The sequence below is a fragment of the Natator depressus genome, chromosome 5, assembly GCF_965152275.1.
Source record: "Natator depressus isolate rNatDep1 chromosome 5, rNatDep2.hap1, whole genome shotgun sequence".
NCBI lineage: Eukaryota > Metazoa > Chordata > Testudines > Cheloniidae > Natator > Natator depressus.
Window position 1 is genome coordinate 60,631,770 of NC_134238.1, and position 27,468 is coordinate 60,659,237.

Here is a 27,468-nt window from a genome sequence, read left to right on the forward strand (position 1 = left end):
GAGGACAATAACTGTGCATTCACGTAAACTTTGCTTTTGTTCTTTGTCTCATTGTTTCCTTTTCTTCTTATGTGGCATCTCCCTTACTGGAGGGTTTGCAACCATGGTAGCCCATTCTGTACAATCCTCTGGTAATCTCTTTGTGGATGAATAGTTCTTTTGAACCAACCGGGATACCACATCATCCATCCAAGATCTTCTTTTTCTGCCTCATGTTCTTCTGCCATCAGTTTTCCCTTCCAGTGCCCGTAAGCCTGCATCACCCGCTGAACCTCTTAAAATATGCCCTGCAAATCAAATCTTTCTTTTAATAAGATTTCTGCCTAGCATTTGTGAAGTTCTAATAATTTCCAGTACTTTTTTGTTAGATATGCTTCTATCCATGATATTTTCACAATTCTTTTATAATGCCATAATTTGAAGGATTGCAGTTTATCATCCATATTTTCTTTCATTTAAATCTAAAGGTAATTGAAAATGAAAATTAATATAAAAGTAATGTCGTGGCTTGTTTCTTTCTCTTCCCCCCCCCCCAAAATGCAACTATAAGTTTAGATTTTGTTCACAAAGTGTAATGAATTATCCTTAATTTCAATGCAATTTTAATGACATACTACACATTTCCTTTATGAGATTCCCCAAGTCACGTGTTTGTTCTAGATCATGGTTAGCCATTTTCCATCCAAAGTCTGTAAAACAATGAATACATAATTCCCCCCATACAGATGTAATTCAAACAGAAAGCATGTGTGTATGGAAAATGTAACAAAGGACAACACTGTGACTCAAGGACTTCCTTGATGCCAGCTGTCAGAGAGTACAGGAGTACATATGGGTACAGGGCCATGTATGTTCTCTACTGAAAGCCTGTGCCACACTGGTTGTCATAATCATTGAGATATATACTTATGGAAAATGTGGAAGGAGTTATGTATATAAGCTGAAAATTATGTTCTCTAGGCTTTGTAGCTAAAGATAGCTCATTCAAAGGCAGCCTATCTTGAGACAAACTGCTCCAGACAGGAGGTGGAAGATATACAATGATCCACCAGGGAGAGAAGTATCTTACACTAGAAGTCTATTAGCATATTGAGTTAAATGCTAATGAAGAGCTTGCAGAGACTTCAGAAGGAAATTAACAGGAAGAGGTAAACAGCGGTGTTGGGGGTGGGGAAACACTATTTTCAGGTGAACATCAAAGGTGTGGTTGGGCATATCTAGGGTGCAGATGAACCCTGAGGTTCAAACCCCTTCAAACTGAGAGGACAAGTTGACAGTGGATTTGATTTTACAGAAGCGGGGAGGGGGATGGTCTCAACCAACGTGGCTGAAAATGCTGGGAAAAGGACTTAGGTAAGATATTCTGCAGGAGATAGGGAGTGTCCTGTGAGTTAAGTTTAGGCTCTAGCAAGCATGTTCTGATTTTGTTTTACATGTAACCATTTGTTTCCAATATTCTCATTTGAATCTCTGCTCTCTAACAATAAACACAGTCCTGTTTTCACTATTACTATATCTAAGTGCTGTGAGGTAAGCGGAGTGGTAACCTTAACGTAAAACTGGTAAACTGGTGTGTAATATTCCTTGAGGAGTAGAGAATCAGAGTTCTGTGAGAGTGTTCAGTGGAACAGGGGCTGGGCACTCCAGAGTTACACTTGGAAGTTGTTGTGAGCCTATTGCTTGCCTGCAGAGGGACAGCAGAGCCCCCAGGGTCTGTGAGGGGAGTACTTGTGCTGCCTGTGGCCAGGGTTATTGGGAGCTGAGCCCTAGCAGATATAGACCAGGATCTGTCCCGCTAAAGGCAGGTAGTAGTGAGTTGTCTCACAACCCTGGCTACCCCTGGGAAGTGTTACAAATGCATTTTCAGATAATTTTGAAACTGGCCACACACGTTTGACAAGGCCCAAACTGGCAGTTTGATTTAACTCCTCTCCAGCAAGATAAAACTACACTTGCCTTGGGGCTGTTTTCTACTGAATGAAATAAATATGAGACACACAAGGTGGGTGAGGTAATATCTTTTATTGGACCAACTTCGGTTGGTGAAGATGACAAGCTTTTGAGCTCACCCAGAACTCTTCTTCTCTGAGCACCTTTCCCAGACCCGAAGAAGACCTCTGTGCAGATTGAAAGCTTGTCTCTCACCAACAGAAGTTGGTCCAATAAAAGTTATTACCTCACCCACCTTGTCTCTCTCATATCTTGGGACCCACCTGGCTACACCACTGAAATAAATATGGACATTTAGAAGTTATTATCACTCCATAAGGTTCACCTCTTCCTAATGATCAAAGATAACCAACTACCTTCCAAACAACTATAGGGAAGTAATGCTTCTGAATTTGACAAGTAGAAATTCTCACTCAGAGCTAGATTTCAATAGGTAATGCTCACTCAAGTTAATCCCTGGCTGTAGCACAAGAAAATGTTCCTCCAGAGCAAACTACTTACACTGCTGGAACAGCATTCCACTCATCTATCCTACGCAGTAACCATAATAATGGGTCCCAGCATTTTCTCTTTTTCCCCCATGCCAATTAATCTGAGCTCCTGAAGATGGTAGCTGTGATGCAGGGTTCACTCCATATAAGGCGCATCAGGTTTTTAGGCTGCAACTGGGGGAGGGCCAAGGCCTGAAAGGCTAATTGATGGGCAGGGGCAGGCTGAGTTTGTATAAAGCCGGGAAACTGAGAACAGAAGTGGGCTGATAAATATAGTGAAAATAAATCACAAATTCTTATGTGCTATTTGATAGGAAGCTCGCTTGGAGGGACCATATTGAAAATATTAAGGATAAGTATGTTAATTCCACCTTTGCACTTAAAAGCATCCCTGGAACATCCCGGGAAATGGATAAGAAAATGATGGTAATGCTAGAAAGAGAGTTAATTCAACCAGTTATTGAATATGGATGCTAGGCTTTTGGATGAGCAGCGAACACAAATCTGAGAAAATTAGACTATATCCAAGCACAGACATTGCGTATCATATGTGGTGCCTTCATTCCTATGTCTCTGTCTGTACTATGGATATCAGTCAGTGAAAGGCCAATCACTTTTAGAATACAGCTCCTAGACTTACCCTTATTTGGGGCACCTGGCCACTGTCGGAAGACAGGATACTGGGCTAGATGGACCTTTGCTCTGACCTAGTATGGCTGTTCTTATGTTCTTTTGGGACGAAGTGCTAGGAAATAGCAAAGAGGACAACACAAAGCTAATATATAATGATTGTTGAGAATTATGTGGCGGCCAGATAGTACAAGAAAAAAAAATCAGAATTCCGCCTGTAAGTAGGGTATAGAGGTAAAGGATCTAAATGAAAAGAAGGGATTGAAAGAGACCAAAATCTATAGCAATCGGAAAATACTCTATCACTGGAAACCATCCTCCTGACATAGACATGGACTTATGAAAAAAAGGAGAAGACTGATAAATCTACAAGATATCGCAAATCAATATATTTGTGAGAAGTGGAGAGACGATTGCCACATATGTGCAGATAGTGCCAAAGAGGAAGGAACAGGAAGAGTGAGAACAACTTTCTGGGTGCCCGGCTCAGACTCAAGAAAGCCATAAGGCTAACTAACTTTGTATCCATATTTTTGGCTGAGCTAACAAGGATTATGTTAGTGCTAAATTGGGCTTTGGTGTGCGGCCAGTTGCCGTGGCTATCCTGTCTGACTCCTTATCAGGGCTGCAGGGAATTTACAGTGGTAAGAGAAATGATACTCCTAATGAAATATTACTGCTAGCAACTGGATATAACCATAGTAATGGATCCTGGCACATGTAGGGGTGGCTGGCAACAAATTGACAAACAGGCAAAAAGTGCTATTAATCATGCAGAGGATGACACAGGACTCTCCTTAAGCAAACTGGAATTTTAACACATAATCAAAAATGAGCTAAGAAAGGAACGGCAAGAACTGTGGGCAAACAAAACAAAGGAGAAAAAACACCAAGAAATATTACCAACAGTTGACGATGTAAACATAATCCAAGACCCTGCAAGAAAGAGTGAAGTGGTGCTATTTAGAATTCTAACAGGGTGTTGTGAATTAAATAATAATTTTCTGCAGTTCTTTAAGAATACCAGCAAAGATACAAAAGTCATGATAAAAAGAGATACAAAAGTGTAGTAGAAAGCGAGAGCCTGAAGCATGGGACTTGGTGTAAGGCCTAAGGCCCAAACTAAAGTCAGATACTGCTGATATAAAGCAAAGTTAGCAAGAGTCAGGCCCTGTTATAAAACTTGCCTACTTGCAAGTTCACTGAACTTGGCAAGAACAAGGGTGGCATTGCAAAAACACAAGCACTCCTCAGCACTCAATATTCACATAAACACATTCCAGAAATGTGGTACCTGAACACCTTGATACCAAGTTTTAGTATAAACACACTCCCCAAATATGATACAGGGATACACTGACCCTTCCTAAAGATAAGATCAGAATATCAGGGTGATGGATAGAGATTGTAGATGTTTTGATTGAACGAATGGGTACAAAGTAAAGGGAGGTAACTAACCATGTCAGAGGGGCAATATGTAACTTGTCTGTATCAGTGTATAAAAAGAGGGGTCACAGAGGGGATGTCTTTGTCTGGGCAATGGGGGAGCAGAGAATCACGCTGCTGACCCGAGTCCATCGTAATGGATATGCAAGTATTAGTGTACCTGTAGCACATATAGGACACTAGAACTGTGCTTTGTTAACATTAAACCTGGCCGAACGCCTTTGCTACTGAACCGAGTCTGTGGTCTTCTTGGGCAGTTCAACTGAGCCCTTCTGTACAGGCTATCTGGCCATAGCCAGTGCCGCACACAGAAGGAACATATACATAGCCAACAATGGACAACACAAAGTACAGTGCATGGTGGTCAGATACTCAGGAAGTCAGTCTGCTACACCATGAAACCAAAGAAGAGGGCTGCTGGAAAGCAGTCTACAGTCACTCCGTGGGAAAAGGGATGTGTGTTTGGGGGCTACGGAGTCTGGCAAGAAGCTAAAAAAAGGAGTAATCTATAGTTACTCCCTGTGAGGAAGGAGTTTGGGCAGGTAAACCCAGAGGAAGGGACCAGAAGATAAAAAAGGGAAGTAGGAAGGAGTCCAGAGAAATAGCAACAGGGTCTGGGAGCAAATGGCATAAGGAGGGACGCAGTGTGAGCAATCCATTGGAAGGAGGGAACATCAGACCTGAATGGAGCTAATCCCTAGAGGTGGGCACCAGGAAGCACCCCAGGACAGTAGCCCATTTCTATTCTGTATAACCTGAGTTCTATATTTGGCTGTAGTCTCTGCGCAAGAACATTAGCGTATGGTCCAAAGATTTTGGTATTCTGCCGTTCTTCATTTGAAGAAGCTCCATAGAACATGCTATTCGATAATAGCTGATGTTTCCCCTCTTCTTTTTAAATTGTCCAGTGACAGGAGGCAGAGCTGTAACTAGGCATTTTAGCGCCTGGACAAACAAGCATATTTGCGCCCCCTACTGTTTCTTTTTCATCATTTTTCCCACCCCTAGGGCTTTGCACCCTGAGTGGCTGCCCCACCCTAGTTATGGCCCTGCTAGGAGGAAGCTTTGTAAACATAATCATTGTTTATTAATAGAATTCCTTGGAGAAAAGTGTTTATATCATATTAGTCTTTTCCATGAAATAGGTGACTCATCTGAATTCATATGATTTTATTAGCTAATGTATCATTTAGAAAGTTGTGGCAGAAATAACTGAACAGGATCTTTGTGCTTTAGAAGATAAACTAATCAACATCTTGAGTCAGGCAGAAGCTTCTCACATGGTACATTGACACACATTCATGTGAATGAGTGGGGAGCTTTGGTTCTTGCTCTGGAGCATTCAGCTTTGGCCACAGTCAAAGACACAATATTGGGCAGGTGAAGCATTTGTCTTTTCAGGTACAGTAATTCCCCTCCTTGCCCAAAGATCTTCAGATATCCCACTGTCACAGAGCGAACTGGGCCTCTAAAGGAGCTAAGGCCCAAGTTGTGCTCTGTGCCTGGGTCATATGACAGCAGCATGGGGCTAATGCTTCCTAAAAAAGGAACTGTTGCTCAGTCAAAGGAGACCGGAGGTTGGGAGTGGGACCAGCAAAGCTCCTTGTCCAGATGGAGCTGAAGCAGGAGCCTAAAAAGGAACTGGAGTGAGGCATAAGAATGGCCCTATTGGGTCAGACCAAAGGTCCATCTAGCCCAGTATTCTGTCTTCAAACAGTGGCCAGTGCCAGGTGCTCCAGAGGGAATGAACAGAACAGGTAATCTTCAAGTCATCCATTCCCAGTCACTCATTCCCAGCTTCTGGCAAACAGAGGTTAGGGACACCATCCCTGCCCATCCTGGCTAATAGCCATTGATGGACCTATCCTCCATGAACTTATCTAGTTCTTTTTTTAACCCTGTTATGGTCTTGGCCTTCACAACATCCTCTGGCAAGGAGTTCCACAGGTTGACTGTGTGTTGTGTGAAGAAATACTTCCTTTTGTTTGTTTTAAACCTGCTGCCTATTAATTTCATTTGGTGACCCCTAGTTCTTGTGTTATGAGAAGTCGTAAACAACACCTCCTTATCTACTTTCTCTACACCAGTCATGATTTTATAGACCTCAATTATATCTCCCCTTAGCCGTCTCTTTTCCAAGCTGAAAAGTCCCGTCCCAGTCTTATTACTCTCTCCTAATACAGAAGCCGTTCCATACCCCTAATCATTTTTGTTGCCCTTTTCTGAACCTTTTCCAATTCCAATATATCTTTTTTGAGATGGGGCGACCACATCTGCACACAGTATTCAAGATGTGGGTGTACCATGGATTTATATAGAGGCAACATTATATTTTCTGTCCTAGTATCTATCCCTTTCTTAATTATTCCCAGCATTCTGTTCACATTTTTGACTGCCACTGGATATTGAGTGGATGTTTTCAGAGAACTGTCCACAATGACTCCAAGATCTCTTTCTTGAGTGGTAACAGCTAATTTAGACCCATCATTTTATATGTCTAGTTGGGATTATTCTTTCCAATGTGCATTACTTTGCATTTATCAATATTAAATTTCATCTGCCATTTTGTTGCCCAATCACCCAGTTTTGAGAGATCCTTTTGTAGCTCTTCACAGTCTGCCTGGTGTTAACTATCTTTAGTAATTTTGTATCATCTGCAAATTTTGCCACCTCACTGTTTACCCCTTTTTCCAGATCATTTCAGGCCCATGAGAAGAGCATGACATTCCATGCAGAAAGTGTCCTGGCCTGAGAGAATTGGTGACTGAGTCTGCAAGTGGGAACTCAGAAAGAGACAGTGTCTAATGCCTTGACATTAGGGGTAGCTGTGGAGCCCTGTAGAAGGAGCCAGAAGGATTGGTGACACCCTAAGGGCAATTGGGAAGGACTGAGGAGTACCAGGGAGCCTGTTGCAAAGGTGTAGAATTGAATACCTTTAGGTTATGTTGCAAACATCACAAAGAAGGGGAAACTTTAATTACAACATATAGAGTATGTTTACTTTATGCTACCAAAAGGGAAAACTGAGGTGCAAACATTAAGATGCAGGGTCAATGTAAACTGACCTGCTCACACTCACCTATACTACAGCTGTAGGACACAATGGCTTTTCTTGGGCTTCAGCAGACTAACTCTTAGCTCTTGCCATGTCTTTGCTAGTTGCTGTGGCCCTCCCACAGCCTTGCATGAAGCTCTGGCTGGCTTGGCTGTCGTTCCAGTTTTTCCTTATCACTTAGTTGTTTCTGAATATACATGTTCTTCTGAGATACAAGTGCTTTCTAATTTGTTCTTTTTCTTTTAAGAGCTGGACTGGAATCAAATCTCCTGATCTGACCAGCACTGAACTTTGCAAGGCGGTAGCTATGACAATAATTTCACGGACAAGACCCTTGCTGTTATATGAGTCACACCAGAGCTCATATCTAAACCGCCCCAAATTCTGGAGTGTTCACAGTCCGGAACTGGATCTGGATGTAAAATCACACTTGGACCCATCTCTGCCTTGAAGTTTTGTGCTGTCCCCACTTCCTAACTAGAAGAACAACAAGGGCTACTAACTGAGACCTCTAGCAATTCCCTTAAGAGATGGATATCACCACTGTCACCTACTCCAACTGCATGGTAGCTGTAGCCCAAATAAGTAGCCTCTTTATTGTATTAGCGAATATGTATTGCTATTACTAAATGCTGCTGTATTGGCTAAAGATCACCCACATTTGAGTGAGGCAGGAAATTCCAGTGCTTTCTGATTCAAAGCTAGGAAGTCTGGGTTTTGGACTATGACCAGAGTGCTCTAAACACCAATAATATAGAAAGAACAGGAAACAAGGAAGATTTAGTTTAAATGCATAGAACCAACCATAACTAGCTGAAAATAATATTTCCAGTGTCCTCATGAATGGGTTCTTTGCTGAAAACACATTGGATCAAAAATTAATATAGCCTTTGACACAAGGGTTACTTTTCTTTAGTGATTATTATTAGAGACATATTAATAACCTCTAAAGCAGTAGTGGGCAACCTGTGGTCCATGGGCGCAAGCAGCCAGTCAGGGTAATCCACTGGCAGACCGCCAGACAGTTTGTTTATATTTGCATGGCCACCCACAGCTCCCAGTGGCCGCAGTTCACCATTCCCAAGAGAGGTCATCTAGTCCAGTCCCCTGCACTCATGGCAGGACTAAGTGTTATCTAGACCATCCCTGACAGGTGTTTATCTAACCTGCTCTTAAAAAACTCCAATGATGGAGATTCCACAACCTCCCTGAGCAATTTATTCCAGTGCTTAACCACCCTGACAGTTAGGAAGTTTTTCCTAATGTCTAACCTAAACCATCCCTGCTGCAATTTAAGCCCATTACTTCTTGCCCTGTCCTCAGATGTTGAGAAGAATTTTTCTCTTCCTCCTTGTAATAACCTTTTATGTACTTGAAAATTGTCATCATGTCCCCTGTCACTCTTCTATTCTCCAAGCTACACAAACCCAGTTTTTTCAATCTTCCCTCATAGGTCATGTTTTCTAGACCTTTAATCATTTTTGTTGCTCTTCTCTGGACTTACCCCAATTTGTCCACATCTGGCCTGAAATGTGGCACCCAGAACTGGACAGAATACTCCAGCTGAGCCTCATCAGTGTGGAGTAGAGCAGAAGAATGACTTGTTGTGTCTTGCTTACAACACTCCTGCTAATACATCCCAGAATGATCTTTGCTTTTTGTGCAATAGTGTTAAACTGTTGACTCCTTTAGCTTGTGATCCACCATGACCCCCAGATTCCTTTCTGCAGTAATGATCTGTATCAAGTCTGGAAGTCATATTGACACAACATAATAGTTTAGGCCCAGATCCAGCAATTCATTCTGTGTTAGCTTATTGACTTCAGAGGGGTTTAATGTACGTGCAGTGGTGTCCATGGGTACAGTGAATTGCAAAGTCGAGGCCTTAAATAGCACCACTCAAACCAAAAATGAATTTCTCCCCTTGCAGTGGGCTTGAAACAGGACTTATGTTATGCATGGGCTTTGTACTGGGCTCTGCTCAGGTGAGAATTTCCCCCAGAGTGCTTTACCAACTACATCTGGCATCACTGAAATTCAGCTACAGCTGGGATGGAGTGTGGCACTGATATATTTTGTTGGGGACAGAGAAGAGAATCCCGGCAAGGACTGTAGATCAAACTCCTATTCCTTTGAAAAGTGCCACGGGACCTTTAATAGCTGTGCCAACTTACTTTTTAAGGTCTACTTCAAATGACCTCAGTAGAAAAAACCTGCATGATACTTTGTATCTACCAATGAAAGATGAAGGGTGGGGTCAGTTCTGGCAGGACTAGATGTAGAGCTGAACAAACAATCTGTGGTTAACATACTTAATAAATTCTGCCTTTCTGTTTTCACTCCCCTCTTTTAAATGAATTCTCACTCACCTCCCTAGCCAACCCCCTCATAACCAGACTCCAGTAGTTTGAAGAGGTCCCCCCGCCCCAAGTAGTTCCTCCTCCCAATGGCCACACCTGCCCTCCTCCTTGCCACAGTACCTCCTTGTGGCCTAAACATAAGAACATACAAACATAAGAATGGCCATACTGGGTCAGAGCAAAGGTCCATCCAGCCCAGTATGCTGTCTACCGACAGTGGCCAATGCCAGATACCCCAGAGGGAGTGAACCTAACAGGTAATGATCAAATGATCTCTCTCCTGCTATCCATCTCCACCCTCTGAGAAACAGAGGCTAGGGACACCATTCTTTACCCATCCTGGCTAATAGCCATTAATGGACTTAATCTCCATGAATGTATCCAGTTCTCTTTTAAACCCTGTTATAGTCCTAGCCTTCACAACCTCCTCAGGCAAGGAGTTCCACAGGTTGACTGTGCGCTGAGTGAAGAAGAAATTCCTTTTATTTGTTTTAAACCTGCTACCCATTAATTTCATTTGGTGGCCCCTAATTCTTATATTATAGGAACAAGTAAATAACTTTTCCTTATTCACTTTCTCCACACCACCCATGATTTTATATACCTCTATCATATCCCCCCTCAGTCTCTTCTTTTCCAAGCTGAAAGTCCTAGCCTCTTTAATCTCTCCTCATATGGGACCCGTTCCAAACCCCTAATCATTTTAGTTGCTCTTTTCTGAACCTTTTCTAGTGCCAATATATCTTTTTTTGAGATGAGGGGACCACATCTGTATGCAGTATTTAAGATGTGGGCATACCATGGATTTATATAAGGATAATAAGATATTCTCCATCTTATTCTCTATCCCTCTTTTAATGATTCCTAACATCCCGTTTGCTTTTTTGACTGCCGCTGCACACTGCATGGACGTCTTCAGAGAACTATCCACAATGACTCCAAGATCTTTCTCCTGATTAGCTGTAGCTAAATTAGCTCCCATCATATTGTATGTATAGTTGGGGTTACTTTACATTTATCCACATTATATTTCATTTGCCATTTTGTTGCCCAATCACTTAGTTTTGTGAGATCTTTTTGAAGTTCTTCACAGTCTGCTTTGATCTTAACTATCTTGAGCAGTTTAGTGTCATCTGCAAACTTTTCCACCTCACCATTTACCCCCTTCTCCAGATCATATATGAATAAGTTGAATAGGATTGGTCCTAGGACTGACCTTTGGGGAACACCACTAGTTACCCCTCTTCAGTCTGAAAATTTACCGTTTATTCCTACCCTTTGTTCCCTGTCTTTTAACCAGTTTTCAATCCGTGAAAGGATCTTCCCTCTTATCACATGAGAACTTAATTTACATTAAGAGCCTTTGGTGAGGGACCTTGTCAAAGGCTTTCTGGAAATCTAAGTACACTATGTCCACTGGATCCCCCTTGTCCACATGTTTGTTGACCCCCTCAAAGAACTCTAATACATTAGTAAGACATGATCTCCCTTTACAGAAACCATGTTGACTTTTGTGCAACAATTTATGTTCTTCTGTGGGTCTGACAATTTTATTCTTTACTATTGTTTCAACCAATTTGCCCGGTACTGACGTTCGACTTACCGGTCTGTAATTGCCAGGATCACCTCTAGAGCCCTTATTAAATATTGGCGTTACATTAGCTATCTTCCAGTCATTGGGTACAGAAGCTGATTTAAAGGACAGGTTACAAACCATAGTTAATAGTTCCGCAATTTCACATTTGAGTTCTTTCAGAACTCTTGGGTGAATGCCATCTGGTCCCGGTGACTTGTTACTGTTAAGTTTCTCAATTAATTCCAAAATCTCCTCTAGTGACACTTCAATCTGTGACAATTCCTCAGATTTGTCACCTACAAAAGATTGCTCAGGTTTGGGAATCTCCCTAACATCCTCAGCAGTGAAGACTGAAGCAAAGAATTCATTTAGTTTCTCCGCAATGACTTTATTGTCTTTAAGTGCTCCTTTTTTATCTTGATCGTCCAGGGGCCCCACTGGTTGTTTAGCAGGCTTCCTGCTTCTGATGTACTTAAAAACATTTTGTTATTACCTTTTGAGTTTTTGGCTAGCTGTTTTTCAAACTCCTTTTTGGCTTTTCTTATTACATTTTTACATTTAATTTGGCAGTGTTTATGCTCCTTTCTGTTTACCTCACTAGGATTTGACTTCCACATTTTAAAAGATGCCTTTTTATTTCTCACTGCTTCTTTTACATAGTTGTTAAGCCACGGTGGCTCTTTTTTTAGTTTTTTTACTGTGTTTTTTAATTTGGGGTATACATTTAATTTGAGCCTCCATTATGGTGTCTTTGAAAAGTATCCATGGAGCTTGCAGGGATTTCACTCTAGTCACTGTACCTTTTAATTTCTGTTTAACTAACCTCCTCATTTTTGCATAGTTCCCCTTTCTGAAATTAAATGCCACAGTGTTGGGCTGTTGAGGTGTTCTTCCCACCACAGGAATGTTACATGTTATTATATTATGGTCACTATTTCCAAGCAGTCCTGTTATAGTTACCTCTTGGACCAGATCCAGCGCTCCACTCAGGACTAGATGACAGTTGCCTCTCCCCTTGTGGGTTCCTGTACCAGCTGCTCCAAGAAGAGGTCATTTAAAGTATTGAGAAATTTTGTCTCTGCATTTCGTCCTGAGGTGACATGAATCCAGTCAGTATGGGGATAATTGAAATCCCCCACTATTACTGAGTTTTTTATTTTGATAGCCTCTCTAATCTCCCTTAGCATTTCATCATCACTATCACTGTCCTCGTCAGGTGGTCGATAATAGATCCCTACTGTTATATTCTTATTAGAGCATGGAATTACTATCCATAGAGGTTCTATGGAACATGTGGATTCATTTAAGATTTTTATTTCATTTGATTCTACATTTTCTTTCACATATAGTGCCACTCCCCCCTCCACTCCCCGCATGACCTGTTCTGTCCTTCTGATATATTTTGTACCCTGGAATGATTGTGTCCCATTGATTGTCTTCACTCCACCAGGTTTCTGTGATGCCTATTAGATCAATATCCTCCTTTAACACGAGACACTCTAGTTCACCCATCTTATTATTTAGACTTCTAGCATTTGTGTACAAGCACTTTAAAAACCTGTCACTGTTTATTTGTCTTGTGTCAGATTTTCTGATGTGTCAGATTCTTTATGTGAATGCTTCTTGTCTGATCTGGCCCATACTTTATCCTCTTCCATCCTCTCCTCCTGACTAAAACCAAGAGAATCTCTATCAACAGACTCTCCTCTAAGAGAAGTCTCTGTTTGATCCACGTGTGCCTCTGCAGCAATCGGCTTTCCCCCATCACTTTGTTTAAAAACTGCTCTGCAACCTTTTTAATGTTAAGTGCCAGCAGTCTGGATCCACTTTGGTTTAGGTGGAGCCCATCCTTACTGTATAGGCTCCTCCATCCCAAAAGTTTCCCCAGTTCCTAATAAATCTAAAACCCTCCTCTCTACAGCATTGTCTCATCCGCGCACTGCGACTCTGAAGCTCTGCCTGCCTACCTGGCCCTGTGCATGGAACTGGTAGCATTTCTGAGAATGCCACCATAGAGGTCCTGGATTTCAATCTCTTTCCTAGCAGCCTAAATTTGGCCTCCAGGACATCTCTCCTACCCTTCCCTATGTCATTGGTACCTACATGTACCACGACCACCACCTCCTCCCCATCACTAAACATAAGTCTATCTAGATGCCTTGAGAGATCTGCAACCTTCGCACCAGGCAGGCAAGTCACCATACAGTTCTCCTGGTCATCACAAACCCAGCTATCTATGTTTCTAATGATCGAATTTCCCATTACTAGCAACTGCCTTTTCCTAATGACTGGAGTTCCCTCCCCTGGAGAGGTAACCTCAGTGCAAGAGGATACCCAAACATCGTTGGGAAGGAGGGTCCCAACCATGGGAAGGTTTCCCTCTGCTCCTGTTGACTGCTCTCCTTCTCTGGGTCTTTCATCCTCCTTAACAGCGCAGGGGCTGTCTGACCAGAGGTGGGACAAATCTACAGTGTCCCGGAAAGCCTCATCAACATACCTCTCTGCCTCCCTTAGCTCCTCCATTTCTGCCACCCTGGCGTGCAAAGCCCTTACACGGTCTCTGAGGGCCAGGAGCTCCTTGCACTGAATGCACACATATGCTACCTGCCCACAGGGCAGGTAATCTAATGCTACACTGAGTGCAATAAACAGGATAGCTCGCACTCTGCTGCTGGGCTTCTGCCTGCATTTTCTCCTACAGCTACCTAGGAAAACCTTGGAAATTTAGATGTTCCCCATTGGAACAAGTCAGTTTTTTAAAGGTTAAAGAACATTCCATTGTCCTATCATTCCCTTTTTCTTCTACACAAATCAGCCAACTAAAAGAACAAGAACTGTAGCTGAGTTAACCTAACGATAACTTGGAGGGAGTAGCATAGGTGCTGGAACTAGGGGTGCTACTGCACCCCCTGGCTTAAAGTGGATTCCATTCTAAACAGAGTTTACAGTTTGGTTCAATGGCTCTCAGCACCCCCACTATACAAATTGGTCCAGCACCCCTGGGGAGTAGTATCTATGTATATACTATGACATCCCACCCAATATGCCATGCTTGCCTCTGACAGTGTGGTGAAGCGTAGACTAATTTAAAGCAGTGGTTCCTAATCTTTTCTCCTGCATGACTCTATTTTCAGATGTATTGCTTTCTGCAACCCCAGACAGCATGGAGGGTTCCATTTTAAAACTGCATCCTCCACACAGCATAACCTTGCATGCCTCATATGTGCAAGGTCATGCTGCACGGAGGATGCCATTTTGCTCTACAAAGTGACATCCTCCACACAGGGAGATTTTCTAAAATGGCATCCTCCTCTGCAACACTTGGGATTGCCATGACCCCATATGCTGATGGAGCGTGCTACCCATAGTTTGGGAACTGCTGGTTTAGAGACAGGGATGGGCGATATAGACTGGTGGCTCTAACTTAGCACTGCACTTCTACTGGATGCATGGGTCCAGTGGATGTCCAGAAACTGGTTCTCATAACAAAGAGCTACTGGCCATGTCATTCTCCTCCTCCTTCCTCCCCAGCTCAGTTAAGCATGCCTGGAGCAGCCTCAGATGGGGGGGGGGCAGACTGGGCATGCATGCTTGATCACCATCGGGGGGCAGGGGTGGGGCTGGCATGCGTAAATGCGTGCCAACAAGTGAGAGAGAGAAAGAGAGAGAGAGAGAGAGACTCCATCCCTCTCGCTTGCTACTGCAGCTTGCTGGCATGGAAGGGTAGGGCTTTTATTATGCACGAGGCAGGCTAGAGGGAGAAATGTAGCAGCCTGCCTGTTAGTTAACTGATCTCATTCTCTGAGGCAGAGATGTTGCAGCCTGTCTGTATAGTAATATTGTTAATTTCCTATTAGTTAACTGTTCCCATTCTCAGTCATTTCTCCCAGGAGCATAAAACCTGTGAAAGTTTTAAGGCCCCTACATTGTCAGAGTCATGTAAAGGAGCCTTATTATAAATGACAGTAAGGGAATCCTCAGCTAGGAAGATCTATGTGCTTTCTCACCAAAATGGCACAATGGGGTTAGAGTGTAGCTCATGATTTATTTTACTTACACATTAAAAAAAAAGACTTTGGGGCAAATAAAACATTTACCAAGCAGTCAATAAAATGTCAGAATAAGCACTTTACAAAGTACCCAGCCAAGTCCAGGACAATGATTAGCAAAACTATATGACTTTCATGTGTGAAAGTCTGAGCAATTTAAAATGACATGCTCCCTTTTTTTTTTCCCCCTCGCTATTTTGTGTGCTGTAATGTAAATTTAAATGAAAATCCTGGATTATAACTGGAATGCAGGGTATTAGTTACCAAGTGTTTGTAACTTAACTTTCATGTGTTTAGGAAATGCTGAATAGTTAGTGACTTTTTTCCTGTATTGTAGTTTAAATAAATTACCAAAACAATTGAAACTGGCATGATTATACTGCATTATTTTGACAAATAAAATATGCAGAATTTTGAATTTTTTGGCACAGAATTTTGCATGTTTTGCTGCAGAATCCCCCCCAGGAGTAATGTGTTCTTTTCAGCCCACTCTTCCTCTTATCTCCTCTGCACATGTCTGTTTTCTTCTTTTTCCCATAACAAGTTGTGAATGTGGGGCTGATGCTGAATGCTAAGGAGACTATACTAAGTCCAATTCTAGGCACTTGTTTTACAGATAACAGCCAGTTTGCACTTTATCAGCTACCATGCTGGGGAGGTAACCTAAATACCCACAGCAGTGGTCAGAGTTACGTCTCAGGTTACAGGGGAACTCTTTTAATCAAGACATTAAGATTTGATAATGAAGTATATAAATTGAATTTTGCTGAGTACATCAGCTCAGCATTTACACAGGCATGTAAGAGTTAACATACTAAGTCAGAATGGTGGTCTGTCAAGTCCAGTACCAATTGCTTCAGAGAGAAGCGACAAGAAATCTTGTAACTGACAATCATGGAATAACCTGCCCTCCCACCACTTCAGCTGAACTGGTGCTAGGACCAGTTTAACTCAGTTGAACCAGATAGTGTATAGGGCCTGAGGGCAGGGACAGAGAGAACTTTGGGATGTGTACTTCAAGTGTACTTGAATAAAAGTTGAGAATTTTCACTAACTGATTATTTCTCTCTTAGACTGCACAATTCTGTTCTATTTCACAAGATGACACAGATGAACCAAGAAACACTTTTATCTTATTTTGTCTTCCTTTTTAAGCTGTTTGAATACAAGATGTTCCTTTTCTGCCTCCCTTTGAGCTCTATCCAACTTCAACTGAAATCACTGAAAAGACACCTGTTGATTTAAAGTAAGGGTTGGATTGAGCTCATAGACCACTTCTGAAACTGCATACTTATTTCAAATACAAGGAAGACTGCCTGCAGAGAAGGTGTATTTTGTGTGTGTGTGTTGCTTTTCCCCATTTAAATTATATAATGTTTACTAAAAACAAATATTTAGAGTTAACAGTACTTCTAAAGGCCATGCCCCTGCTGTGGGATCAACTAGCTTGAACTTGGCTTAGGTGCATAGGCCCACCCTATGGGACATATCCAGCTCCAATTTTAGTCAACCAAAAGACTCCTCCCATTGACTTCAGTGGGAGCCACACTAGCTCATAAGAGATCCTGTTGCAGGCTAAGGGAGGAAAGTTGCTCTTACAGTTAAGGCACTGTTCTGGGACACAGGAGATCTGTGTACAGGTTCTAGCTCTGCCGCAGACTTCCTGTGTGATCTTGGGCAAGTAGTTTAATCTCTCTGTGCCTCCATTGCCCATCTGAAAAATAAGGCTAATATTCCCTTTCAGTGTCCTCTTTGAGGTAAGGACTGTCTCTTACTACGTGTGTGTACAACACAATGCAGTCCTGAGCTCAGCTGGGGCCTTTAGGCTCTAATATAAATATTGGTCATTGTGAGGAAGGCTCATGACAGTGTGGGGACTATGCCTGCAAATGCTGCCCATTTAGTTTTCCAAAACATTTGTTTTTAAAAGTTTAACTCCAGACTTTTGATTGGCTGCAGTGGAACTCCAATCATTTCAGCTATTTCTTAGTTTTAAGCCTTCTTTTCCCATGTATATCAAAGGACCTGCTCTCTCTCACAGTGAGAGGAGAGGGACTATAATCGAAGATGAGAGTATCAGATTTCAGAGAGATGGGTGGATGGAGTGGCATCCATGGATAACTAAAAATAACTGTTCATGTTAAGTTGCCCATTTATTATATTTACATTTATTTTTAGTATCCAAATGTTTTTATTTAGGTTTAAAATATCAAACAGTGCTGCAAAATAAAAAAAATATGGTTAGGATTCTCCATTATGTTAAAGCATCTTAAAAGGTTTGTATATTTCTGTCTGCTTGATGCACCTGTTTCTCACCTCTCACCCCCCCCCCCTTCTGCTCCCAATTCTATGGATTTCACTGGAGTTACTCCTGATTTACAAAGGTATAACTGAGAACAGCTTCAAGCCATATATGTAGGCCCAGACATGAGTCAGCTAAACCACAAAAACTGAGTACCCACAACAGCTGTTTAACTTATCTAGCCAATTCAGTGGTGGCCTGTTTTGCTTCCTGCAAGCTCTGTCGCTTGCCTGTCACTGAGAACTTGTCTTGAAAGGTTGTGTGCTGGGATCTTTACTATATTTAGCTGTTTAGAATGCGGCGACTACCTGCGTTTTACAACTGGCTCTAGCCACAGTGGTTGTCTAAGGACTGGGTGTAAAGGCTCTCTCTCAGCTGTATCCGAATTTGTATGTCTGTGCAGTGGGGCAACTGCCCCACTCTGGCATGGAAGGAGTTGGAGCAAGCCAGAGAGGCTGCACAGAGCCCCAGCCAATCATGGAAGGGCTTATTGGGACCCAATCAAGTGGAGGCTTGATAACAGCTTATCAGGGCCAGGCTGGTCCCTATAAAAAGGCTGTAGGGCAGAGAGGAGCAGTGTCTCTCCCTGGATGGCAAAGGGAGAAGGACTGGTTCTTAGCAAGAAAAGCGGGCAGGGCAGGGCAGGGCTCGGCTCGGCTCGGCTCGGCTCGGCTCTAGGCTGACAACTGACACAAAGGGGCTATGGGGAAGTGGCACAAGGAATTAGGCAGTAGAGGAGAGCAGTAAGTGGCTGCTGCAGTAGCAGGCAGGCCTCTCCCTCACTTGCCAGTGATGAGAGTGGCTAAGCCAGACTGCAGTTAGCCCTTGGAGGAAGGGGCTAGACTGAGGACTGCAGTGAGCCACTGGGGTGAGTGATAAAACCAGAAGCTGCCAGTCCCCCGGAAGGGGACGGGGAGAGCCAGCAGAGCGGGCAGTGTCCAGAAGCAGGCACCATGGTCTGGGAGTGATGTGGGTCTGACTGTGAGGATGGTGGAGACACCACTAGTGAAGGTGTGCCGCTGAAAGAGCTAATTCCCAAACCAACCAACAAGAGGTGCTGCTGTGGTGAGTCTGGCACTGTTACAGTCAGCTCCTCTCCAAGTCATGTGGGGAGTATTCTGACCAAGTTTCAGCAACATGGCTGTGTGAAACAATTGGCTAACATTCCCTCACTGTGATGGTTTTGTGTCGTATTACTCATTTTTCCAACTCCCCCATAAGCTGAGCCTGTCTTCTGATAAAGAATTATCCTGAGGCTCATTTCTTTCAGTACATATTTTTAGCAAACAGATTCTGTCTTGGTCTCAAGTCCTTCTCTCCTGCCTGAAGTGATTCCACTACATGCTAAAGGGAGTATGTGTGTGTCCGTACAAATTTCAAGAGTCCGCTCATCCGATGGATAACTCCATGTACACCAGTGTGGGGCTCTGCAGGGAATTCTGGTATAGCCATGTGCAGCAGATCCAGTTTCTGTGGTCGGATTGTTTTGTTCTGCCCCTCTGGGCTTTCTAGTTTCAGCTAGTGAGCTGGCCTGAAGACAACACCTCCAGATTCCTGCTCACACCACTAGAATAACTGAACTGATAGCCCTCAGGGATTTCTTCCCAGGTTTTAGACTGAGCACAGTGGTTCCAGTGTACGAGTTGGGGAGTTTAATGTGTGTAAGAATATTTGCACAGTGCAGAACTGTACAACAAAGCTTATAGTTATGCACTTCACTATTGAGTCTCAGTGGTTTAAGGATGTAACAGCCAGAAGCAAAGATACTGAAAAGTTTTGCACATATTAAGCAGCATTTATCATGACATCCCTGTTAGGTAGGTAAGGGTTATCATTTTACAGATGAAGAATTGAAGCAGAGTCAGGCTAGTGATTTGCCTAAGGTCACATACCATTAGCAAGTGACAGAGCTAGGAAAATAATACAGGAATTTTGGATCCTAGTCCTTGTCATGGAGTACTCTACGCACTGCTAGGTGATGCCCACTTCTGGTGATTAACTCCACCTAGTCCAGCACTCTCCTTCTGGTCCCCTTGCAGCTCTACTCCAGCTTATGGAGTTGCAATATGGCTGCTTCATGTCTCAGCCCTCCAGCCAGGTCATGCTGTGATTTCCCCTTCTGGGAGAAGTCTTTCCAAGTCTCTCTGCACAAGCTGTGTCAGGCAGTCCTCACACCCACTACCCTGCCTATGTCACTTCCACTACGATGCAGGCAGCCTTCCTGTTCACTGCCCCCAAGCAATACTATTCTACGGGGGATAGTAGGGGACCCCAGACCCACTCTCTACTCTAGGTTCCAGTCCAGGGCCCTGCAATATGCAGTTAAGGTCTGGGACTTCACCAGTCCTAGTGCTCTCTTCCCTGGACTACTTTCTACCACACTTTAACCTTCTTTTCCTCCAGCCTTCCTAGTCAGACTCCTGTCCCTCACCCTCACCCACACCCTTCAGTAAGAGAAGCTATGGGCTTCCTCCATGCTGCCCTACAGCATTGCCAGCTTTATAGAAGCCTCAAGTGCTGTGGCTAAGTTTGGATAAACTCCCAAGCTTGTTAAAAGGAACTAGCTCAGCAGACTCTCAGCCATCAAATGAGATAACTTATTGTTTTTTCTATTTTGTGAGTAAAGCCTTTGCTGTTGGATTGGGGGAAAAATGGCAAAGCAATATGGTTGTTTGACTAGGCCATTGGTTCCCAAACTTTTTATTAAGATGACCAACCAACTGTAAGTTGTCATATTGTCTTTTTTTGTTACCCACCCATCGTCCAAATTCTTGGTGGGGGGAAGGCAAAATCATAGGCCAGGATCCTTCTCCTCCCCCACTTCTGCCACTGCCTTGCCGAGAGGGCACTGACCACCTACAATAGCATCCTCTGCTCTAGCACTGCAATTCTAATCCTGGCCTGATGGGGCACGCAGGGTGTGGGGGGAAGATCAAGCCTGTCATACACTCACCCTGTAGTGATGGCTCTTGTCCCATGAGGCTGTGCCTGGCTCCCCACTCTGGCCTTGAAACCTACCACACAGGGTTACAGCACCACTCAGGTTTGGAGTGACTGCGGCACAACTTTCTAATTGCACAAAACTGAACACGCTTGCCCTACCCCTTCTCTGAGGCCCCGCCCTACTCACTCCATCCCCCCTTCCTCCATCGCTTGCTCTCTCTCATCTTCACTCACTCGCTCATTTTCACCGGGTTGGGGAGGGTCCCTTTTTGACCGGCTGTTCCTGTTGAAAACTGGACACCTGGCAAACCTGTGGCTGCCATGACGATGGAGGAAGAGATGGGCCAAATTTCAATGAGTAGCACTGTGGTCGCAACACCACTCATTTGGATTTGGCCCAGCTACTCCATCGTAATGGGGGGCCAGCGGGGCCAAACCTGAATGGCACTGTGATGCCGTGCATAAGGTCGCAATGCCTGGAGTGGGCTATGGGGCCAGCCCTGAGGAACAGGAGCCAAGGCTGTGTGGTTGGTTTGATCTCCAACCTCCCAGGAGCTTCCCTCTGCACCCCACCTAAAATCTTCCCATGACTCAATCCACTGTTTGGTAAACACTGGACTCGACCATACTGGATGTTTTATAAACTCACTGTGTTGTGTTTCTATAAATCTCTCTTTAAAATTCTATGCTCAGACCTGCAGTACACACAATACTGTTATAAATTAAGGCCTTTCACTTTATGTAGTGGTGAGTGTAATAAATAGCTGTTAGTGGAGTGCATGGTTATAGTAATGTCAGGTGGTAGAATACAATCAATAGTAACTAACAAACCTCCTTAGTTCCAGTATCCTCTTGAAGGCCAGTTTGGGTGAGACCCTGGGAACTAACTCCATTAAAATGTTGGAATCCTGATCTTCTTCAGCCTCCACAACATATGCAGGTATAAATAATAGGGAACTCATTTAAAGATACAGTCAGAGGAGGGTGGGTGAGTTACCTCTGTTATACAGAATCACCACTCACAGCTGAAACATTGGTTAGGCACTGCACCAGAAGTGACAGGAACAAATATTACTGCTAGGACAGGTGCAAGCTTCGATAGCAAGTTTATGTGAAATATAAATGGAACATAGCCAGTTTCCTATTTGATATTAATTTCCTTTCAGACCAAAAACATGCACACACTTATTTTTCAATTCAGCTGAACTGATCTCTCAGAGTGAATTATTCAGCTAATACTTGCTTATGCACCTCCTTTCCTTTGGCACTTCCTTTAAAGAAAAAGCATTAGAAGTAGAGCTGTCTGACTTGAAACTTACTTTTTGATACATACTAATACTGATACTGCAATGTAGCTGTCTGGCTAAATACACAAAATAAACAGCCTTAGGACAAAGTTTATAAAAATATTGAGTGCCACCATTCATTTGAAGTACCATGGAGTTTTAATTCTTACCCCTAAAACAAGGCCTGTGAGGCTGGCACAGATCCAGATCATATTAATCACCATTTATAAGCCTTGCACCCCCTCAAGATATTAAAATAAAACATTATTTCAGAATTTCTTCCCTCTCCACAATGAACAGCTGCCATTAAAGGGCTGAGCAGTCTGCAAGGTTGCTCCCACCGGTAACCTGCTTGCTGGAATGACAGATTACTGGAAATAAGGGGAGCAGTGGGCTGATGTGAAGGAGGGATTGTCTGAGGGAATGTCTTTTTCTTCTGTGGTTTGGAAAGCACACAGCAAAATGGGGCTCCTAGGTGCTACAATAATACAAATAAATAAGAATAAAGAGCCTAGAGAGGGGCTGCTTGCCAAGTGTACCTGTTCAAGAGAAACATTCTCTTTAAGAAATAGAAATTGTTGGACACTTTTGTCCCAAAATGCTCTCTTAGTCCAATATATTTCAATGGAGTTAACAGGTGCATCCCTTGTTCCCCCTCCCCCGTCCCAATTTATACCTTCCACATATGGGAGTAGAGCTCAAAAAGCATGCAACTTCATGAAGGCTGGATAAGAGCCAAATCTCAATCTTTACACTGAGCTTTGCCTATTACTAGCCTGCATTTAACTGGGCTTTAAAGTCTGCAGTTTCTGACACTGACCTTCTACAAACCCTCCCTATCTAGAGGTTGTACTAACAAAGGAGAAAGTATTTTTCTATGTGCTTATGTTCACTAGCTAGCTCTTTATGCTCTTCAAACAAGTCTTTCCAGTATGTAAAAGGTCACATTCCATGGATTTGGCATTTCCTATTTTCATTTGTCATTGAGTGCATTATTTTCCCCTTGAAGCTCCCTAAAAATTCCATGGGCCTCAGCGAGTGGCCTGCCTTAGGTACAGACTCCGTAGGCTTCTGCCAGCTTATGTTTAATAATTAATTCAAGAAAACCACATACCAGCAATTCAGTTGGCTTAACAAACAAGGTGTGTGTGAAAACTGGCCACTCTGCACTGGTTTTAGCACAGGTAATCAAGAGAAAGATCACTGAAATACTTTAGAAGTGGCCCTGAACCAAGCTCCCAGATTTGGACACTCTCAAATTGGGGAAGTTTGGTTTTGGATTTGAGTCTGTATCACAACTTTGCACTTCAGTCCTGGCTCTAGCCTAAGTCATACAAGACTCAGTTCTTGCAGCTTTGACAAGATGGCTACTGTGTGACTTTTGTCAAGCTCAGAGATGCAAATTGCAGCTCAGTGTTTTCAAAAGTCAGTTCCAGTGGTTCAGCCAGCTCGTTTTAGAATGAAACCTTCTGTGAGCTTTAACACATAGCCATTGTGAGAATACACTTATACCTCTCTCAAATGTAGCATTGTAGGTATTCTAATAGGCCTGCTACTATTTGAACTAAGTGTTCTGTAGTAAGCATTCTTCCAGGAGGTTGTATGAATAATTTTTAGAATATGGGTAGTTCACAAACTGTGCCTGTAGACTGTTCACTACTAAGAGTTATCACTACAAAAGGTTTCTCTTCCCCCTCCCCCCCCCACAAAAATCCACAAATAGCAGCAAATCAGATGTATTTCCCCCCTCTTCCCCCCCCCCACACACTCACATTATTCTACTAGTTCTAGTCCTCATATTGTTTCATACAAGTACCATAGCATGGACTGTATTTAAGCTATTGGGCCAGAGTTTCTGCTTCACCCAGATTATGCTTAGTGGACCATTATCTTAAATATTTTCATAACGATTTTCTGCTCAGTCCCCACCTTTTGACCCTGTCTTAAATTAGAGGAATTTAGGGTCCGCTCTACTCGTAATTTTTCCTCTGTTAATATTCACTGCTTCTTGTCAACTGTGGAGAATAGGCCACTTCCACCTTGATTGAATTGGCCTCATTAGCACTGACCCCCCACGTGGTAAGGCAACTCCAATCTTTTCATGTGCTGTAATATATATATATATATATATATATATATAGTGCTTACTGTATTTTTCACTCCATGCATCTGATGAAGTGGATTTTAGCCCACAAAAGCTTATACCCAAATAAATTTGTTAGGCTCTAAGGTGCCACTAGGACTCCTCGCTGTTTTTGCTGATACAGACTAACACGGCTACCACTCTGAAATCTATGGGACCTGGCAACAGTTCCTAAGGTACCACCCACTGGCAGAGGATAGTCATTAAGCAGCACACTTCGGTTTCTCCTGCTCCTCTTTGCTCTGCCCCTGACAGCCTCTGTCCCAGACACATTCCCTGCATTTCCACCCCCACCCTCATGTGGGTGAAAAAGCAGCTGAGTATGTGCTGTCTTTACTCCTACTGACCTGTGTAAAGGAGAGGGGCGAGACAAAGCATTTGCCCTGATATGTTGTACCTCAATGGCCAGCAGCCCTGGGAGCCTCCTTCTGGATAGTAATGTGTATATTAAGTAACCATGAATTAAATTTTAGCTAGTGTAGTGGAAAATATTTGAGAGAGATTGGGTCTTCGTGGTAACTGTGTATTTCTTTTCTCATCACTCTGTGGTCTGTTTCCAAGTTCACTGTATGTACATACATGGCTGGGTGTGGATGCTGACAATATCCCTTAGACAATAATGCTCACTATACCGCAGTGAGGAACTCCTGTAGTTTTACCATGTACTTTACCTACTGCAGATGCACAGTATCTAGCACCACTGCTCCTGTTCCCAGAAGTTTTGCTTATGGATCTTTGGATTTGGAAGATTTGGTACCACTGCCCTTTACTTTTTCTGTTATCACTGGGCCACCTGCTGCTCCTACTTCAGGAGACTACTAATAACATTTCTTTCTGAATGCAGTGAAGACTTATTTTTGAGAACAAGCGATGGTTATTCTACATCAGGGGTTGGCAACCTTTCAAAAGTGGTGTGCCGAGTCTTCATTTATTCACTCTAATTTATGGTTTCGTGTGCCAGAAATACATTTAAATGTTTTTAGAAGGTCTCTTTCTAAATATATAATATATAATTGAATTATTGTTGCATGTAAAGTAAATAAGGTTTTTAAAATGTTTAAGAAGCTTCATTTAAAATTAAATTAAAATGCAGATCTTATCAGTTTAGTGTGATCCTTGCCCTTGCTTTTCCTTGCTGAGTTTTCCAATGTCTGGCACGTATTTGGATACGTTAAGCTGCACACAGGCTTCTGAGTGATCATTTGTTAACCGGCTCTGAGAGGGACAGAAGACAGATTTCATGTGTGAAAATACCTGTTCACACAAGTATGTGGATCCAAATGCTGTAAGCATTGCAAAGCAATTTTCTTCAAACAGTTAAATTTCAATGGCAAGGACATCCAGCAGGTCAGAATAGAGGCCCCATGATCTCTCTCGGTAGCTTCAAATGCACTCTGCAGATCTCCAAACTTTGATGCCCACAATTCTGAGCTTTGTAACTGAATGAGCTGCATTTTGAAATCTTCAACACCCAGCCACTGAAATACAGACAGATCCAAGTTGCTTTCATTGAACTTTTCAGGTTTAATTAGAAAAGAAAGCATTGGGCCAAATCGCTGGAAATCTTGAAAATTCTGATTCTAGTTCTTGCACGTACATTCTAATCTCAACGTCAAACACAGTGCGCTGTTCCACATGGCGTGATAGTGATGTAAGCAGCAAATCAGGACTTAAAAATATCCCAGTACAGTGGTGCTGGAACAATTTTTAAGGTGGGGTTGCTGAGCTGCACCCCCTCTTGCCTCTGTCTGCACCCCTCACTGCCCCAGGCTGGGGCCAGTGGGCCACAGCTGTGGGCGGCTGCAGAGCCCCAGGCCAGTAGCAGAGCCCCCAGACTGGTGGCCAGGACCTGGGGCCGGCAGAGGGGCCAGCAGATGGAACCCCAGTTGGCAGGGGGCCGGCGGCTAGTACCCCAGGCCAGGAGTGGAGCCCCCGGGACCAGTGGCCAGGACCTGGGCAGTGTGAGTGCCACTGAAAATGAGCTTGCATGCCATAGGTTGCCTACCCCTGTTCTACATGATACAAATATCTAGGGTGAAATGCTGACCATATTGAAGCCCATGGGAGTTTTGACATTGATGAGGCCAGATTTCGCTTTTAGTATCTGGAGAGAAGGGGGAAAAGAAAAAAAAATAAAAGGAAGCTTTGATAGTTTGTGGATCATACTCAATTACAAATCTTCACCTTAAAAGGTAAATATAAGCACTGGGGAGACACAGCATTTAAAAAACAAAAAACAAAAACTAATTCCTACAGTTCTTCTAAAACTGGAAAGCTCCTGCACACAGCTTTTACTCCTTCCGCTATCCCTGTCTCAGCTGTGAAACAAAACAAATCTCACAGCATAAATAATGGGAACATTTAAGAACCAGCTGTTTTACTTTTTTCCAAAAAGGCTCAAAATTCCTCTCCCTCCCTTGGTTGCAATAAAACTAAAAAGTTACCCAAAAAATTAAAATGTGCTTTTAACAAAAAAATATTGCTGTGTTCAAAATCAGAAGTTGCTCTTCACACCCAGGCTGGTTTCAGAAAATTCAAAATAATCTGCAAGAAACAAAAAGCTTTGCAAAATTCTGGGTCAGTGGCTCACTCTAGATTTCACCTGTCTTGTTTCTGCCATTATCAAATTTTCAGGCCTTGAGATCCACCTCCTAAACTAGAAATCAGTTTTGTGATAGGAAATGCACTCAACAGGTGAATGGGAATAAAGATACACCTTTTAGTATACTAAATAAATTTAAACAGCCCAATTTATGCTTTAGTAATTCTAAACCTCTGAGGCTAGTGCAATCCTTCCTATTTAATGTCTCAGGAGTTTAAAACATGAGACCACCCACGCAGAAATTGACTAACAGGACTAGTGCTACATGAAGACAGTACTATTTGACAAGCTCCCCACCCCAATTATATTACAATAGACAAAGATAGTTCTGAGGGGAAGGGAGTGTGTGAGTCTCTGTGGAGGTGAAGGGAGCTAAGAGGAGAGAGAAGACAAGAGAATTAAAATTAATTTCTCATATTACCTATGCTTAATCAGAGACCTCGTCAGAGAGAAGGGAGCGGGGTTAAATTCATATCAAGACAACAAATAGCCAATTCCTTGGAAACGGAACCAGGAAAATACAACACACATTTTTTTAGGCAAACAAAGAACACAGAATGACCCACATGACTGCAGGCAGGGAGGCCTCTTAGTCCAGCATTCAGACTTGCAGTTTGGCTTTGCAAGTGCCATGG

The 27,468-nt window shown here is 42.9% G+C and overlaps 1 long non-coding RNA gene across 1 annotated transcript; it reads right to left on the reverse strand.

Moving 5' to 3' along the window:
• Positions 1 to 71: 71 nt before the first annotated feature.
• Positions 72 to 27,450, reverse strand: LOC141988175 (uncharacterized). Its single transcript, XR_012639684.1, has 3 exons — positions 27,400 to 27,450; positions 3,975 to 4,007; positions 72 to 287 (listed from the first exon to the last, which is right to left on the reverse strand). It is a non-coding gene; the product is annotated as an uncharacterized LOC141988175 (long non-coding RNA).
• Positions 27,451 to 27,468: the final 18 nt, after the last annotated feature.